Here is an 18,049-nt window from a genome sequence, read left to right as displayed (position 1 = left end):
GTGCTTAACATTTTACACCCTCCAGCTTGAAGGGGAGTGTGAGAATTAGTTAGTTAAGTGTGCAATTAGAGTCAAGTCAGTTGGGGTTGTTAGAAGTGGGGTCAAATGGCAACTATCAAACGACAGTTGTAGCCAGCTGGAGTTAGTTGACTGAAGATGAGATTATACTCATCTACATATACATATTTGTAATCACATTTGAGCAAGCGATGAAAATGATATTTCTTCTTCCCAATTATTCATCTCACTAGATATGTGCTCTCTCAATCGATTCTCTCTAGATTTAGGTTATCCCAACTAAATGACTAAATCAACTGAATATATACATCATAGATTCAGTAAATTCAAAATAAGCCTTAGAGATTTGTATGATTATAGATCATCTCTATTACAAATAAGCGGAGAATTTTAAAGTAAAATTATTTCTGGTATAAAAATATAAAATCTTTTTTAGACAGACTAAAATAAGAAGTGTTCTACAAATTGGAACAAAGGGTGTAACTTGAAAGGTACGGATGAGATCAAGAGACCACACCGACTACGCCTGACCATTGCAAACAAAGTTTGAATATGTATGAAAGATGCAAGATGATTCTATCAAGAGTCAAACTAGTGACTAGACGAGTTTATACAGATATTAATTTGGTTGGTCAAAAACTCCTAAGAGTTTGTCTCGGTCGCGGATTTCCTTGGGGAAGCAACATCCATAAGCAGATACTATGAAGCTTCTTTGTGGTGTAGCATGTCCTAGTCATGATAATTAAGGGCTACTAATGATCTATTTTTGTGCATGACTTTTGCAAAGTTAGTAATTATCTCATCATCTTGTTACTACAACTAAATGTCAAACCTTCCGTGTGAATAGGTTTTGTTGGGCTAAAACAGCCTAAAGATATTCTAAATATAGTGTGATATTGTTCGTCTTGGACCAAGTCTGCACGGTTTTGCCAAAAGACCTTACACCATTAAGAGTATTCAACACCTTATAAATAGCTTACTTTTGTTTTTTAGTTATCAATGTGGGACTTTATTTAGACACACCCAATAATCTTTCCCTTGAACCAAGTTTCACATGATTCATTACCATTCATGTGCTAATTTGGAGATTAATGGTGTGTCACCCACATCAACCAAGTATCTGTGTCCATTTTGTGTATGTGTTTTTGAAGCTATGGGTAAAGGTAGCAAACCATTCCGCAAACAGGCAAAGGCACTAAGACGGGTCCTATGCCATCTCCATACTCGTCTCGCCAAACCATTGGCTGTAATACCAGTTGTCGGGCTAAAACAGTTCAAAAATATTCTTAATGTAGTGTGGTGTTATACGCTTTGGGCCAAGCCCGCATGATTTACCCCAAAAAAACCTAACACATTCAACACCTTATAAGTTACTTACTTTTCTTTTCCTACTATCAATGTGAGACTTTATTCAGACACAACCTTCGGGCCGGGGACATAATCTTTATTCATTTACTCATAGTTCAGTGATATGCATTTTACCTCAATTTACAATTTCAAAAAAGGGAAAAAGAAAAAGAAAATCATGGATCAGTTTTAATGAAGAAGGTCAAAGTCTTGGTTAAGAGAGCTGTCAAGTGTAGACAATTGTGAGCGCGTTAAAGAAATATTTTCAGAGATGTTTAAGTATATCTTACTGGATTCACCTGTTTCCATTGACTTGGATTTGGATTCATCTATTTAACGAGATCAAGAGAGTGTTTGAGATCGGTTCTTCTTATGTAACTTTTGAAAGTTAGTATAGATCATATGTTCCAGAGCCACTGATGGTTGTATTATTCTTATATCAACTGATTCACCTTATAACATTTTTCTTCCTAATCTTAGTCAACTGCACCTTTCCATCATCTTACAACTTTTCGTATGAAGTCGACAGCAAAAAATGTGATGGTGCTTACAACTGTGGAAGCTTAAATAGTGTTAAGTATCCTTTCTGGGGTGTGGGTAGACAATCATGATTACGCGGCAGTGACAATTTATTTCTAAATTGCAAAGATAATCAGACCACGTTATCTGTTTTGATATCTGTTTCTTACTACTACAGAGATACCATTGCCTATAAACCTTCAAAATTTCATGTACTGAATTAACCAATCCGAGCTCCGGATGAGGATCGTTCATGATAATCTTTGGAATAATGTTTGTCCAGGATCTTCTTCTATATGTATATGTGTATGTTTTTCAGAACTCATAATGTCTAAATTTCGAATCCTTAACTGCAGGTACACCGAAGAAAATAGATTCATAAACACACACTATGGCTGCAGTCCTGAGGTCCTGTCAAGCGTACAGCTGCCTAGCAATATTAGTTGTTCTATAATAGGAACAATCAACACTGGTGTGTTCTTCAGCGATGGATTTGTTACAAATGTTGAAGGATGTTCCTTCAGCATAGTGGTTCCTCTTGTTTCCACTGCTTATAAGAAATTACGGGACTCGACTCTAACGCTGCAAGAGGCTCTGGACGAGGGGTTTGAAGTGGATTATAGTGATGTCTCAGGTGGGACTCAACCAAACACTAATATTGCAAGAAATATTCGTTTAACAACAGGTATGACTCTCTTCCTCCTGCTTCATGCCTCTTTTTTTTTTTTTTTTTTGGTTGAAATGGGAAAATTTTAGTCAACTAGTAGGAAATTTTACACCGCCTGCTCATTGTACTCTAGGGACAGATACAAACAAAAATAACCTCTATGCTAACCTGCAATATCCACTAGCCATATTCCACCTTCTAGGAAGGGTGAATTGGCTTACAAATTGTAGCAAAAATAGTTATTGCGTCTATCAAGTATTGGCTTCCATTTACAATGAGTTTTCCTAGCTATATGTATCATTAAAACTGTATCTCTAACTCGTGGTTGAGATCTTCTATTATTCCTCTCTGTAACGGCCCTAATCCAACTGTTAAGGGTATTTCCGCTTTGGGCCTAGGTTCACACGAATTTGTCCATTGGGTTTTAACCCAAAAGGCGCCTCAACAGTTGATATTGAACTCATTCCTATAAGGTCCCTAACTTTCTTCTCCCATTTCGATGCGGGATCGCCTAAGGTGTAATGTGCACCCCTTCTTCAAAGGCTTTCTCTCTGTCATGGGTGTCACACTCTCATTCCAAATATGATGGACTACCGCTGCAAAGCCAACTCCAAGGATTGTCCAGTGTTGGTCCCTGCTCTTCACCTCTGAGACAGTCATAGCACCTCAGGATCCCATTGATCAATTTGTCTGTTGATCCTCAATCAAACAAGAGTCTTCTGCCATAGAAATTGAGAATAGCGGCACTCAAAGAATAAATGATCATGAGTTTCCGCCTGGTCTTCCTCAAAGAGACAGAGTTTAGTGGGACTTGGATTCCCCAGTTCAGTAACCTGTCCACTGTTGCAAGTCTTTTCTGGATTACCATCCACAGAATAAACTGGTGCCTAGTAAGGGTTCCTTATAAGATTGCTAGTGATTTCCATGCTTTGGGCCAGACAGGTAGAAAGGCAGTATAAGCCTTTTTGGTAATAAATTTGTTGCCTGCTACATATGTCTTCATGGTCATTTTTAACAGAAATTTTGCAGCCTACATAACATTCAATATTCCCATGTAGGAATAGGAATATAATATCAGTAGCTGGAATTGGGATGTTAATCTGCTTTGGAATCTGGTACACACAGTATAGAAAATCATTCTACAAGTGCATAAGATTAATTAAAGGCAAAACAGAAGATCAGAGTCTAGAGGCCTTACTTAAGCAATATGGATCTCTGGCACCAAAGAGATACAGCTATTGGGAAATCAAGAAAATGACACATGGATTCAAAGATAAGCTTGGTGAAGGAGGTTATGTAGGGGTCTACAAAGGTGAACTTTCTGATGGCCGCGCAGTTGCAGTGAAGATTCTAAAAGCATCTAAAGGTGATTGAGAAGATTTTATCAATGAAGTTGCAAGCATCAGCCAAACTTCTCATGTGAGATATGGTCTTGATGGGAGCAAAAGAGCTCTTATTTATGACTTCATGCCAAATGGATCCCTAGAGAAATACATATATGGTGATGGTTCGGTCTTGGGGCTGCAGAAATTGTATCAAATTGCAGTTGGAATTGCTAAAGGATTGGAGTATCTTCACTGTGGATGCAACACAAGAATTTTGCATTTTGACATAAAGCCTCATAACATACTCCTTGATGAGGAATTCTGTCCTAAGATATCAGATTTTGGTTTGGCAAAACTATGCACCAGGAAAGAAAGCATTGTATCCATGTTAGGAGCACGAGGGACGATTGGTTATATTGCTCCCGAAGTAATCAGCAGGAGTTTTGGAGGAGTCTCACACAAGTCTGATGTCTATAGTTATGGAATGATGGTTCTAGAAATGGTCGGAGGAAGAAAAAATGTCAATGAAGAAGTGAGCCATACAAGTGAAACATATTTTCCTTACTGGGCATATCAGCACGTTCAGCTAGACGATGACCTGAAGCTACATGGGATTATAAACAAAGAAGAAGAAGAAACTGCAAGGAAGATGATATTAGTAGGTCTGTGGTGCATCCAAACCGATCCATCACAAAGGCCATCAATGAGCAAGGTTATTGACATGTTAGAAGGTAGCCTGATCTCAGAAATCCCACTGAAACCTTTATTATGTACTCCTTATTGTTCAGGAAGACATTCTTTGACCACACAGGAAATGACGTTGAAAGCCTCCTTAATTTCTCCATCCAGTTCTTGAATTTGTTCTCCTGAAGAATCAGCTATTCCATAGGCGTACATGTATTTTCACTGTTGCCAAAGACGAAACTTTCCAGAAGGGTTGTAATGAACTTCAATTTGTGTCTTTAATTGTGAGTTAAATTGGAATAATTCATCGTGAGGGATAGTAAAGTCAAACCTCTCTATAATGACAGCGTTTGTCCGAAAATTTCGTGGCTGCTATAGTGAGGTGTTGTTATGTGTGTATACTGGCACTTAAAGTTTAGATCTCATTTAGTTGTTATAAACAAAAATACGCAAACAATTAGTTTTCTATACTTTTTATGTTACATATAAACTAAAACAATATACTTGTTAATTTTAAAATCTCAATTTTTTTTCATATCTCATTAATTAAAAATTGAAAAGACTAATAAATTACTAATAAATCCATAACTAGTTGTACTATACAGATAAAGAATAAAATCTAAGGAATAGATGCATTTAAAATTAATTGAGAATTTAAATATTTTAAGTTTGACGTAAGAATTTTACAATTGTAGGTTGTTTCGTAAATTCTAGTCTCTTAATGATAATATAACACTTGAATTGACAAAGAAATTTGTTTTAACTTTCAGCAAAAGGGAATTCAATAGATTTCCTTTGAAGGTTGTCTAAGAGCTTAACAATTGACTCTTTTATCTCATCCCAAGTAACAGTTGACTTTTAACAATAGCTTTTTATTTTTATAAATAATATAATTCTTACAAAATATTATTACACAATATTTGAGTATGGTTGTTATAGAAAGGTAATTTTATAAAGAGTATACCGCTATAATGAATGTCACTATTGTTATAGATAGAATGTTGTTATAGAGAACTAAAATATAACATGAAAAATCGGTTCCGGAGAAAATCAGGCCGTTATAGTAAAATGTTGTTATAACGAATTGCAATTATAGAGATGTTTGACTGTATTTCAGTACATTGTACTTGGGTGAACCTAAGGAAATGTATATGATTTATGAGGACTAGTCTTTAATCCGCTTCTCCATCAAGAAAAGCCGCATTTCTAATTATATATATACTAGTTTATGGACACGTGATATTGCACGTGTATTCCATGTCAATATGTTCAAACTTTCTAAAATCGGAAATATATTGTTTAAACATGCGTGTATGATGTATAACATAAAGTTCGAAGGTAAAGACAAAAAGCTCAAAGATAAATAGTAAACTTATTCGACTGACTTGACAGTTTCAAGCTAATTAAATAATTTAACTTGCAAAACAACTAATTTTTTGGACACCTGCGATGTACATGTATTTTGTGTCAGTTATTGTAAAACATACATTTCAAAAGCCAAAAAATTTGGAAAATCAAACCCCTATTTAAAGTGGAGCATGCAAACTTAACGATATTTTTGGGATTTTAAAATAAGCTTAACAAAAAGATAAAATAATGACCAGAATTATGTGTAAATACAAATCATATCAGCAAATAGCTCACGTACTTGAAAAATTTATTTACTCATGCTTCAAATTGGAACAACTTTAAGGTCTCTGCCATTTTTTTTTTTTAAATGAAATAATAATTAAGGAAAAATGAAGAAGAAAATGAAAACAACAATTACCAGGAGTTACAATTAAAAGGAAGAAAGCTATTTGTCACTGTTTAATCAAACACACGTACAATAGTATATTCACACATCTCCCACACTATCAACAAAGTTTGAAACTCCAGAATGATAATTCTGTTAAGAAATTATCACAAACAAAAACACCAAATTATGAAAATTATCATCATATATTGCAGCTGTTTGTAACTCTGATGCCATCAAAACCGAGAGGAAGAAATGACAAACATAAATACAATGGAATGTGATGATATAGATAGCATAAATAAAAAATAAAAAAGGAATCAAATAAAAGTAAAGACTCTGTAATTAACAATTGTACAACTTACCTACGTCTGTGTGATATTATTTGGTGTCTTTATTTATAGTTTGCAAGACCATTTCATTCAATATAAGAAAATGAAGAGACATGCGCGCGCGCTACAATAAAAAACTGTGTATTTGCGGCGGTTTTTCTATGAATATTACGGTGGTTTCAACCGCCACAACACACCTTAACGGCGGTTTTCAATAACGCCGTAATTTCGTTTGCCACAAAGTTATTACGGCGGTTATTGAAAAAAAAAACCGGCGCAATTGTACATGTTATAAAACAGCGGTTCCATCTGCTTATTACGACACTTTACAACCGCCACTGCATGTGATGTGATATCTATAACGTCATTTAACGGCAGTTTTCAACCGCCTAATCTCAATTTTTTGCCGCTGCAATTTTTTCTCCTTTACATTTTCTTTTTCATTCTACTTTTGCCACCCTGCCTGATGCATCATTAAAGCTTGTTCATTGGTATATAATTATTCTGATCCAAACTTAAAAGAAGTGAAACATTTATTGTTAGTGTCAAGTTTTTATGATGACAATTTTACTTGTGCAGGTATAATAATTGAATTACACAAGGAATAATATGAACCCATAAAACAGCCCCAACAAGATGGGAGCCCACAACACAGCTCCAACGAGCTGGGCTCACTCAAGAGAAACCTTCCCAGCCCTAATAAAGATAACGGCTCACAGCTGCACCAAATCATTCAAGAAAGGAAAAGATATCTTCAGCATTATATTCCAGCAGTACACAATCACTTCAACGAAGGAAAGGGCATCTCCAACATTAAAAGGAATATCTCAACGCACAAGGAAAGCGACCGTGATTGATAGTCTTTGCCCTCAACGCACAAGGAAAGACAACGGCTCACTCCGACCTTATTCTTGGAAATAGGATCATTAATTCCGTTTCAAGGATCAAATCCCTTGGGTTGATCTCTGCGTGAAAAGCCTAAAACGCCTATAAAAAGCTTCACAAACCGATATGTCATGCTTAGTCTCATTCTCCTAGAACTCTACTTTACTTTTCATAAGCATTGTATGTCTGAGTGATTTATAGTGTAAAGAAAAAAGAAAGGAGAGTTATAATACAGTTTGTGAGGCTTTGTATCAAAACAATTAAGAGCGATTGAGTGTAGACGTAGGAGCTCCATTCAAACCTCGATTGTACCAAACTTTTAACAAAAAGGCTGAGAGATCACCCTTGCAACCCAAGGGGATTCGGACTAGGATTCACATTGAATCTGAACCAGTATAAAACTCTTTGTGTCATTTACCTTCTGCATTTTACGTTTAGTATTTTCTGAGCAAGAAGTCGACTACTGGTCTAACCTAGTCGACTACCAGAACGAAAAGTTTACAATTCACACCCCTCCCGCCCCCCCCCCCCCCTCTTGCACTTTCAATTGGTATCAGAGCAAGGTCTCACTTTCAGTTGCCTAACCGCACGTGAGAAAAGATCAAATGGCTGGATATCAAATTCCTGGAGCAATATTGCAAGATGGGCAATCCACAACAAGACCACCATACTTCAATGGTGAACACTATTGTCATTGGAAGGAGAGGTTCAAGATATTTGTGCAGTCAACAGATTATCAAGCCTGGATTGTGATTAAGAAAGGGCCCAAACCCATTCCAAACACCAGCACTGAAAATAAAGAAGACACGGATACTTCAACAATAGATCTGGAATCACATGACATTACCAAAGAACAACAAGAGACACTACAAATAAACGCCAGGGCAATGCCTTGCTCTCTTTTGTGCGATGAAGTGGAGAGGAGTATGCAAAAATTTCAAATTGTGATACCGCCAAAGAAATGTGGGATAAGCTTGAGGTCACCTATGAAGGAACGTCAAAGGTAAGGGAAACAAAAATTGATGCTCTAAGACACGATTATGAAGCCTTCATGATGAAGGACGATGAGAACATTGAATCAATGTTCACAAGATTCAGCAAGATCATTGGAGAACTAAAATCCCTTGGAATAACTTACACCAACTCTCAACAAGTAAGAAAGCTTGTTAGAAGTCTAACAAAAACTTGGGAAACCAAAGCAATTGTCCTAGAAGATGGAAATCTGGATAAGTTCACTTATGATGAGTTAAGAGGAAATCTGATAGCATTTGAAAAAAATCACATTCAAAGATATCAGAAAGATGAAAAAAAGAAAGTGGTTGCTTTCAAGGCTCAAGTTGAAGAATCTGATGATGACTTTAAAGAAGAGGAAGTTGCCATGATTTCCAGGCATGTGATAGAAGCCATGAGACGATCAAGAAATAATAGAAAAGGAAGCTTAAACTTTATAAAAGGAAAGGCTTCCACTGGGCAGTCAAAGAATGATGGGAAATGTTATGAATGTGGAAAATATGGCCATATCGCTTCTGAATGTCCTGAGACAAGAAAGAAACCAACTAGAGGTTATCAAAAACAAATAGCTTTCAGCAGTTGGAGTGAAGATGAAATTTCAGATGAAGAATCAGAAGAAATTGAAAATGTGTGTTTCATGGCTCTCGAAGAAAGCAACAAGGTAAGTTCTCATCCCTGCTCTAAATGTGAAGAAACTCAAGAATTATTAGATCAAACTCTTGTAGACCTAAATAATGTTTTTGATGAATATAGGAAATTGAAGAGAGAAAAAAGGGAGTGGGAGTCAAAATTAGAAATCTGCGAAAAAGAAAAAAATTCTTTTCAAAATGAAGGTTACAATTTACAATCCAAACTAGATATTTTACTGAAATCTTCCAGTCACTGTTATACCAAGCCAAACCAGTTAACTGATGAAGATAAGTCTACTGGGAAAAGGGTCTTACCAATGACTGATAATCTTAAAAGAAAGACAACTGCTATTTTAAAAACTGATAAGTCAACTAGAACCTCTAAGTCGACTGGAAGAAAACCTGGAGTACATAGGTCAATCAATCCGTGTAAAGGAGAAGGAAAACTTTTTCAAACATGCTTCTGTTGTGGAAAACTTGGCCATAATTATCATAACTGTAGATTTCGTTTTTCAAATGCACCTGGATGGGTATGGAAACCCAAGAAAATTAATTGCGTTGAAACTAATCATCAAGGACCCAAGAACCCTTGGGTACCTAAACAAGAATAAAAATTCTGTTTTGCAGGAACACCACAAGAAAAAGAAAAAGGGAAAATGGTATCTAGATAGTACATGTTCAAGACACATGACAGGCGACAAAAGTCTATTCAAATCAGTCGCCGACTTTAATGGAGGATTAGTAACTTTTGGAGACAACTCAACTGGAACCGTAATCGGTATTGGTACTATTACTTTTGATAATTCTTGTGATATTTCTAATGTTTGGTTGGTAAAGGGGCTTAAGTACAATCTTTTAAGTGTAAGCCAGCTATGTGATTCTGATCTTGAGGTAAGGTTTAGTAAAACAGGCTGTGTCATAGAGGACTCCTCTGGGATAAAAATTCTTCCTGGAAGCAGAAACAAAAATGTGTATACTCTGGACTCTGTCAAAAATCCTACAGGTCATATATGTCTGTCTTCAATGGGAGAAGATCCGTGGATATGGCACAAGAAGCTTGGTCATGCGAGTATGCGCCTAATTGAGAAACTGGCAAGACATGATCTTGTAATAGGATTGCCAAAACTCAATTACACCAAAGATCATATATGCGATTCGTGTCAAAAAGCTAAACAAACTAGAAACTCTTTCAACTCTAAGGATATTGTGTCTACATCTAAACCTTTGCAGCTGCTTCATATGGATCTTGTTGGTCTTAGTAGAACTGCTAGCATTGGAGGAAAAAGGTATGCATTTGTTATAATAGATGACTTTTCTCGCTTCACCTGGGTAATATTTCTTGCTCATAAAGATGATAATCTAAAGAATTTTAAGTTCTTTTGTGAGAAAGTTCAGCGTGAGACAGGATATTACATCACTTCCATTAGAAGTGATCATGGAGGAGAATTTGAAAACAAGGCTTTTGAAGAATTCTGCAATGACCAAGGGTACACACACAATTTCTCCTCACCTCGATCTCCGCAACAAAATGGTGTGGTTGAACGAAAGGACAGAACCCTTCAGGATATGGCAAGAACAATGATCGTAGAAACAAACTTACCACATCACTTTTGGGCTGAAGCAGTAAGTACAGCATGTCATATTCTAAACCGATGTCTAATTAGACCAATTCTCAAGAAAACTCCGTATGAGCTCTGGATTGGTAAGAAACCAAATGTTAGTTACTTTCATCCTTTTGGATGTAAGTGTTTTGTTCACAATAATGGAAAGAAAAACCTTGGTAAGTTTGATCCTCACAGTGATGAAGGTATATTTCTTGGTTATTCACCCACTAGTTGATCCTATAGAATTTTTAATAAACATACTTTATCTATTGAAGAGTCCATTCATGTTGTATTTGATGATACTAATCACATGGCCGAGACAAGAAAAATTGCAGATGAAGAAGACAGTCCAATATCTACTGCGGTGGCTACAGGACCCGCTGAAGAAAAGTCGACTTCTGAAACACCTCAGTCGACTGATGTTAATATTGGAACAATCCCAAACGAATGGAGAAGCGAACCTGATTATCCAAAGAAATTTATTATTGGAGACATCAGTGAAGGGATGAAAACTAGAGCATCTAGTAAGAATAATGTAAATCTGGCTCTTATCTCTCAATATGAACCAAAGAAAATTGGTGACGCCTTAAAAGATGAATATTGGGTAAAAGCTATGAAAGAGGAACTTGATCAGTTTGAAAAAAAACAAGGTATGGAATCTAGTTCCCGAACCTGAAAATACGTCAATCGTGGGCACAAAATGGGTATACCGGAACAAGCTAAATGAGGCCGGAGAAGTAGTTAGAAACAAAGCCCGACTTGTTGCTCAAGGATACTCACAACAGGAAGGTGTTGACTATGATGAAACCTTTGCTCCTGTTGCCAGGTTGGAATCCATTAGAATTTTGCTTGCATATGCCTCTTTTAAGAAATTCAAACTTTTTCAAATGGATGTCAAAAGTGCTTTTCTAAATGGGTTCATTGAAGAAGAAGTATACGTCAAACAACCACCAGGTTTTGAAAATTCAAAATTTCCCTATCACGTTTTTAAATTAACTAAGGCTTTATATGGTCTTAAACAAGCTCCAAGGGCATGGTATGATCGTTTAAGCTCCTTCTTGGTAAGTCACGGTTTTCTCAGAGGAAAGATCGATACAACCCTTTTTATTAAACGATCCTCCTTAGGCAATCTTATTATACAAATTTATGTTGATGATATTATTTTTGGAAGCTCTAACCCCTTTATGTGCAAGAAATTCTCTGATCTTATGCAAAGCGAGTTCGAAATGAGTATGATGGGAGAATTAAAATTCTTTTTGGGCCTACAAATTCATCAACCGACGAGTGGAATATTTATACGCAAGCAAAGTATGCCAAGGAACTCGTTCAAAAATTTGGAATGTCGACTCAAAAGCTATGAGAACTCCAATGAGTCCTACTTGTACTCTTGATAAGGATGAGGCAGGAAAACCTGTTGATGAAACCAAGTATCGCGGTATAATTGGCTCATTGCTTTACCTAACTGCCAGTCGACCAGATATCATATTTAGTGTGCGCAGGTGTGCTAGATTCCAAGCTGCTCCAAAGGAATCTCATCTTACTGTTGCCAAGCGAATCATTAGATACCTTCATAGCACAACTAATTGTGGTTTATGGTATCCTAACACACATGATTTTACACTTGAAGGTTTTTTAGATGCTGACTTTGCAGGTGATAAAGATGATAGAAAAAGTACCAGTGGTACTTGCCAGCTTCTAGGAAAATCTCTTATTTCCTGGAATAGCAAAAAACAGGGATCCGTCTCTCTCTCTACCACTGAGGCTGAATATATTGGTGTTGGTCAATGTTGTTCACAGTTAATTTGGATGTCTTATCAACTAAGCGATTATGACTTATTTTTTAAACCTATCAAAATTTTCTGTGATAATTCGAGTGCTATCTGTCTGTCTAAAAATCCTGTGCATCATTCTAGGGCCAAGCATATAGATATTAAGCATCATTTTATCATAAATCATGTTGCTCAGGGAGATTTTGAAATAACTTTTGTTAACACTGAAAACCAGCTCACTGATATTTTTACTAAGCCTCTTCTTGAAGAACGTTTCTGCATGCTCAGACAATCCTTGGGGATTATTTATAAATCTGTCTAATTTTTTTTCTATGCCATAATTTTCGGCTAATCAATTCTTTGCCATAAATTGCATGTTCATCCCAATTATAACCGTCCCATCTTCCCATAACCGTCCCATCTTCCCATAATTACCTTTCCTTTTTACCTTCCCCATAAAACCCTCTTTTTCATCCGTGTTCCCATAAACCCCTTTTTCATCTTCTTCTCCATCTTTCCCTGTCCACCCTTCCATCTGCCCTCTCGTCTCTCCCATGGCTAAAACTGCTAAAACCCCTCTTCTCTCCACACGCCAAAGCTCCAGACTCAAGGACATCGGTAAGAGTCTCTCTCCTGCCCCTCATGACTCCATAACCTCCGGTGACTCCTCTTTCTCTGACGCCTCTGACTCTGTTCCCATTTTCCATCTTGGAAAGCGTGCCTTTGCTGAGGCTGTGTGCTCCACTTCCTCCAAGAAACCCAAAACCCTTACTGATAAACCCCTTGATCTTCGCAAAAAATTTTGGGATGACCACTATCAAGAACTCTTCTCGTCTCTTGAAGATAAAACCATCGTCTCTGGTAGGATTGTTGATCTTGACCATATGTTTTCTCTGTGTTGTAAGGTAAATCCGTTATTTGTCTATCAAGGTTGGGAAAATTTTTTCAAAACCCCTCCTCATGTGTATGAAATCCCTGTTCGTATGTTTTATGCAAATCTTCGGTCCTCCAAAGTTAATGAACTCGAAACCATGGTCCTTGGTACCCACATTGTGCTAAACTGCTCTGTCCTTGATTCTATTCTTGGTTGCACCTCCTCAAGTTTTTCTGAACTCCCAAAAAATTCCTGGCCTGAATCTCTTGAAGTGTCTTTTGATGATGTTAAGAAAACCCTTTCAAATTCCACCTCTGTTCCTGCTCAAATTGGTCCATCCAACATCTCCTTTGAGGCTCGTGTGCTGGCTCATATGGTTGCTACTACTGTTGTACCTCGTGCTGGGTCCTACTCTACTATATCCCAACGTGATGCTATCTTCGCCTTTTGCCTTCTCTCCAAAAAGAAAATCCATTTGTCCTCTGTCATTATAAACTACATGATTGAGTGTGCTTCAAATCCGTCCAGCCTTCCTTATGGTATGCTCATCTCTCGCCTACTTGAAGTCCATAAAATCGATTTAGTCGACTACCCCGTTACCCTGGTTAAGAAATGTTACAACTCTAGGGCGTTTGGTAGCATGGGGTATGTGTTGAGCAATGATTCTTGGGTGCTCAAAGACGTTCATGAGGCATCTCAGCCTGGTCCTTCCAAGGCGAAAAAATCAGACCCTTCTGTCGTCTCTTCCGAATGTTATGCAGACCTTCTCGCCAAACTTTCCTCCATGGATGACAAAATTGAGTCCATCAAAGACTTAATGGCATCCACATTGTTTCAAGTCGAGAAGATTCGTGACACGACTAAGGAAACGGGTGCTGATGTCTCTAAGTCGCGGATCGGCGGATGCTATTATCAAGGAGGCGGTCAAACTGTCCGCCAAGCTTCAAGCCAGTGTTACCGCCATGCCTGAACGCCTTACTACCCCGTTGACTGAAATGAAGGATGCTATTGTCAACACATTAGCCTATTTCCTTCGTCGCCCAGTCTTTCGCCGCCAAGAATAGTTTTTTATTTGGTTGTTTTATTTCGTCTGTTTGAACAATGTTTTTGTGGGACTTATGTTTGGATGTGTTTTTTTGTTTACTCCTTCTGTGCTGATTGGTTTAGCATCTTATCCCTGTTTTACGTCTATATATATGTGCTTGCTGTCTCTTTGCTTTTGTTTTTGAGTGATGCCAAAGGGGGACAAATCGACAGTCAACTGTTCAGGGGGAGCCTGCAAAGACTAGTCGACTAGTCAGGGGGAGTCTCTACCTATTCAGGGGGAGCATCCGTTACAGGGAAGTTGACTACATATTGTTCAAAATTGTCATCCTCAAAAAGGGGGAGATTGTTAGTGTCAAGTTTTTATGATGACAATTTTAATTGTGCAGGTATAATAATTGAATTGCACAAGGAATAATATGAGCCCATAAAACGCCGCAACAAGACGATGGAGCCCACAACACGCCTCCAACAAGCTGGGCTCACTCAAGAGAAACCTTCCCAGCCCTAATAAAGATAACGGCTCACAGCTGCACCAAATCATTCAAGAAAGGAAAAGATATCTTCAGCATTATATTCCAGCAGTACACAATCACTCCAACGAAGGAAAGGTCATCTCCAACATTAAAAGGAATATCTCAACGCACAAGGAAAGCAGCCGTGATTGATAGTGCTGCCTCAACGCACAAGGAAAGCAGCAACAGCTCCAGCCTTATTCTTGGAAATAGGATCATTAATTCCGTTTCCAAGGATCAAATCCCTTGGGTTGATCTCTCTGCGTGAAAAGCCTAAAACAGCTATAAAAGGGCTGCTTCACAAACCGATATGTCATGCTTAGTCTCATTCTCCTAGAACTCTACTTTACTTTTCATAAGCATTGTATGTTTGTGAGGCTTTGTATCAAAAAGATTAAGAGCGATTGAGTGTAGACGTAGGAGCTCCATTCAAACCTCGATTGTACTAAACTTTTAACAAAAACTGCAGAGATCACCCTTGCAACCCAAGGGGACTGGACTAGGATTCACATTGAATCTGAACCAGTATAAAACTCTTTGTGTCATTTACCTTCTGCATTTTACGTTTAGTATTTTCTGAGCAAGCAATCGACTACTGGTCTAACCTAGTCGACTACCAGAATCTAAAAAGTTTACAATTCACCCCCCCCCCCCCCTTCTTCTCTTGCACTTTCATTTATCATCAAAATTAAATAACCACTTCCAAATTACATCACAAAATTTATTAAAATTTCGAGTAGTATACATTCATTTAATACAATTACAAGGGAAATAATTACAATATGTCCTATAAATAATGTTCAACGAACACTAGCGTGAATCCGTGATGGTACATCCATTTGGTGATCCCTTTTTGGCTGTTAGGCACTGAAACATACTTTTTATATCTTGTGCCTACAAAATAAAATGAAACAACAGCTAATGAGAATTGAATCATGATATGAAAGAGTAATTTACATTCCAAGTTGTAGGCAAGTTAAAGGTTTAAGCTCCCCAAAGGAAGAAAACACCATTTCCTGGAAACTAGAAAATTAAAAACACCAGGCAGGGTCTGAATATTCTACTAAACAGGACTAGCTAGTCACGAATACTCTAGTTTTCCTTTCATAGAATAGCATGTAAAGGGTCTGAATATTTACTCTTGTTGAGCACAAGAAACATGAATTGAAGTATTATTAATCCCATGACAGTTATTACATAGAGGAGAGAGGTTAGACTCCCATACCTGGAAGTTAAATTTCGAAGGTTACGAATAGAGGAGGCTGCTACCGACTTCCTTTCAAATTGGCGCTCTAAGTCCAACCCACAGTGATTTGCAAGAACGAGTCCTCCACAAGACCACAACCTTTTTGTGTCTCAGCGTCGGAGCTGCATTCACAATACTGTCTGCAAATGCGATCAAACTTCAATTCGCACAACTTATTTCATCCACACAAAATTTATAGAGTTCCAAGTAAAGAGTTGAGAAATTAAAAAACATAGATATTAAGCACAACCCAAATCAATCAAAATAATATCCCACAGATTGGTAAATTGAAAAGATAAAATCACTTAAATCATACCTTCCATCAAGCCCCAAACGTAAGACAGAAAATCATGAGTGTCTTAATTACAACAACAACATACTTAGTAACATGAGTGTCTTAATTAAGAGTGAGAAAAGACAGACACACTATGAAAACTAAATAAAAGAATGAAAGAGCAACAAAATGAGGATAACTAAATAATAAGGAGAGAGTCAGGAAATCTTTCAGGACCAGTTTGTGTTGTCCAAAGGAGAGCACAACATAATGCAGCAATTCGACAATCAAATAATAAGATTGTCGACATGTTTCTGTAATAGTGTATGTTATATTAAAGAGAGCTCACCGATTACGCCGGTTAAAACACACGTATTCTTGGATTTCCCCCAAAGTCCGATGCTCTTCCACCATATGGATTTCAACTTTAGAAGAATCCCCAACAATGGGTTTGGAAATGGTTATGATATCAGAACTTGAAGGGTGGTCAGTGGGGTTTATCTCTTTTATCAGCACTATGTTGATTTTGCCAACCTCTATGGAAGTCTGCTGAGATACATACTGCATATAGAGTATACATTCAAATGAAGCATGCAGACATAAATTTATCTATTTCCAATTCAGGTTTATAATGTGTGAAAAAGGTTTACGCTAGTAAACTTGCAGTTTTAATTTGCTATTTTGAGCTTTCTCCTCTTTTGAAAAGCCAATTCACAGTGATACATAAAAGAGTAAGTCCATTTATCTTCGAAACTTCTCTCTATGATAGACCTTTGCCATGAGACCAGTGTTATCAAAAGTGAAAAGCGCAAAAAAGCTCTAAGGTCAGCTGGGGCTTTAAGTGCAAAGCGCAAATAAAGCGTGGGCTTTAATGAAAAAAGGCGCAATGGTGCAAAAATAAAAATATACTCCTTTCCTTTCAATTTATGTGAACCCATTTGACTGGGCACGACATTTAAGAAAGAGTGAAGACTTTTGAAACTTGTGGTTCAAAATAAGTCTTGAATATTTATGTGATTGTAAATCATTTCATAAAGTGAATTTGTTTCCAAATTAGGAAAGGGGTAATTCATTTTGGCACGGACTAAAAAGAAAATAGGTTCACATAAATTGAAACAGATGGAGTATATGTTTAGCCCAAAACTAATAATAATAAGCATGAATAACAAATATATAGACAAACAAATTGTAAAAACATAATGGTAAAGTTAAATATCAGTTATCTAGTGTTATCTCTTCAAGAGAGGCTCATTGGCAAGGAAAAGTATGTCTAAGAGCCTTGATGATGACACAGAAGCGCACATAAAGCGAGGCGAAGCGCTCAACATTTCGCTTCAGGGCTTAAGCGCGCTTTAAGTGCGCCTTTGACAACACTGCATGAGACATTCAAGAGTGAAGCATAATAGTACCTCCTCTTCGTATTTATCAATATCTGGGTATAGAAGTGCAATTAGAGCATCATAGTTCGGATCCGTCTCAGAGAATGGCGACTAGCACGAGCAGGTTCGACAAGCGAGGACACTATTGCTCTAAGATATAGTTGTCATGCGAACCGGATAAGCAAACACATG

General features: G+C 37.3%; 1 pseudogene; it reads left to right on the top strand.

The window, feature by feature from the left end:
* Window positions 1-1,497: 1,497 nt before the first annotated feature.
* Window positions 1,498-5,085, top strand: LOC132040512 (LEAF RUST 10 DISEASE-RESISTANCE LOCUS RECEPTOR-LIKE PROTEIN KINASE-like 2.3; annotated as a pseudogene).
* Window positions 5,086-18,049: the final 12,964 nt, after the last annotated feature.

This window comes from Lycium ferocissimum, chromosome 12, assembly GCF_029784015.1.
Source record: "Lycium ferocissimum isolate CSIRO_LF1 chromosome 12, AGI_CSIRO_Lferr_CH_V1, whole genome shotgun sequence".
Classification (NCBI taxonomy): Eukaryota; Viridiplantae; Streptophyta; class Magnoliopsida; order Solanales; family Solanaceae; genus Lycium; species Lycium ferocissimum.
This window is presented reverse-complemented; position numbering and strand designations above follow the sequence as displayed.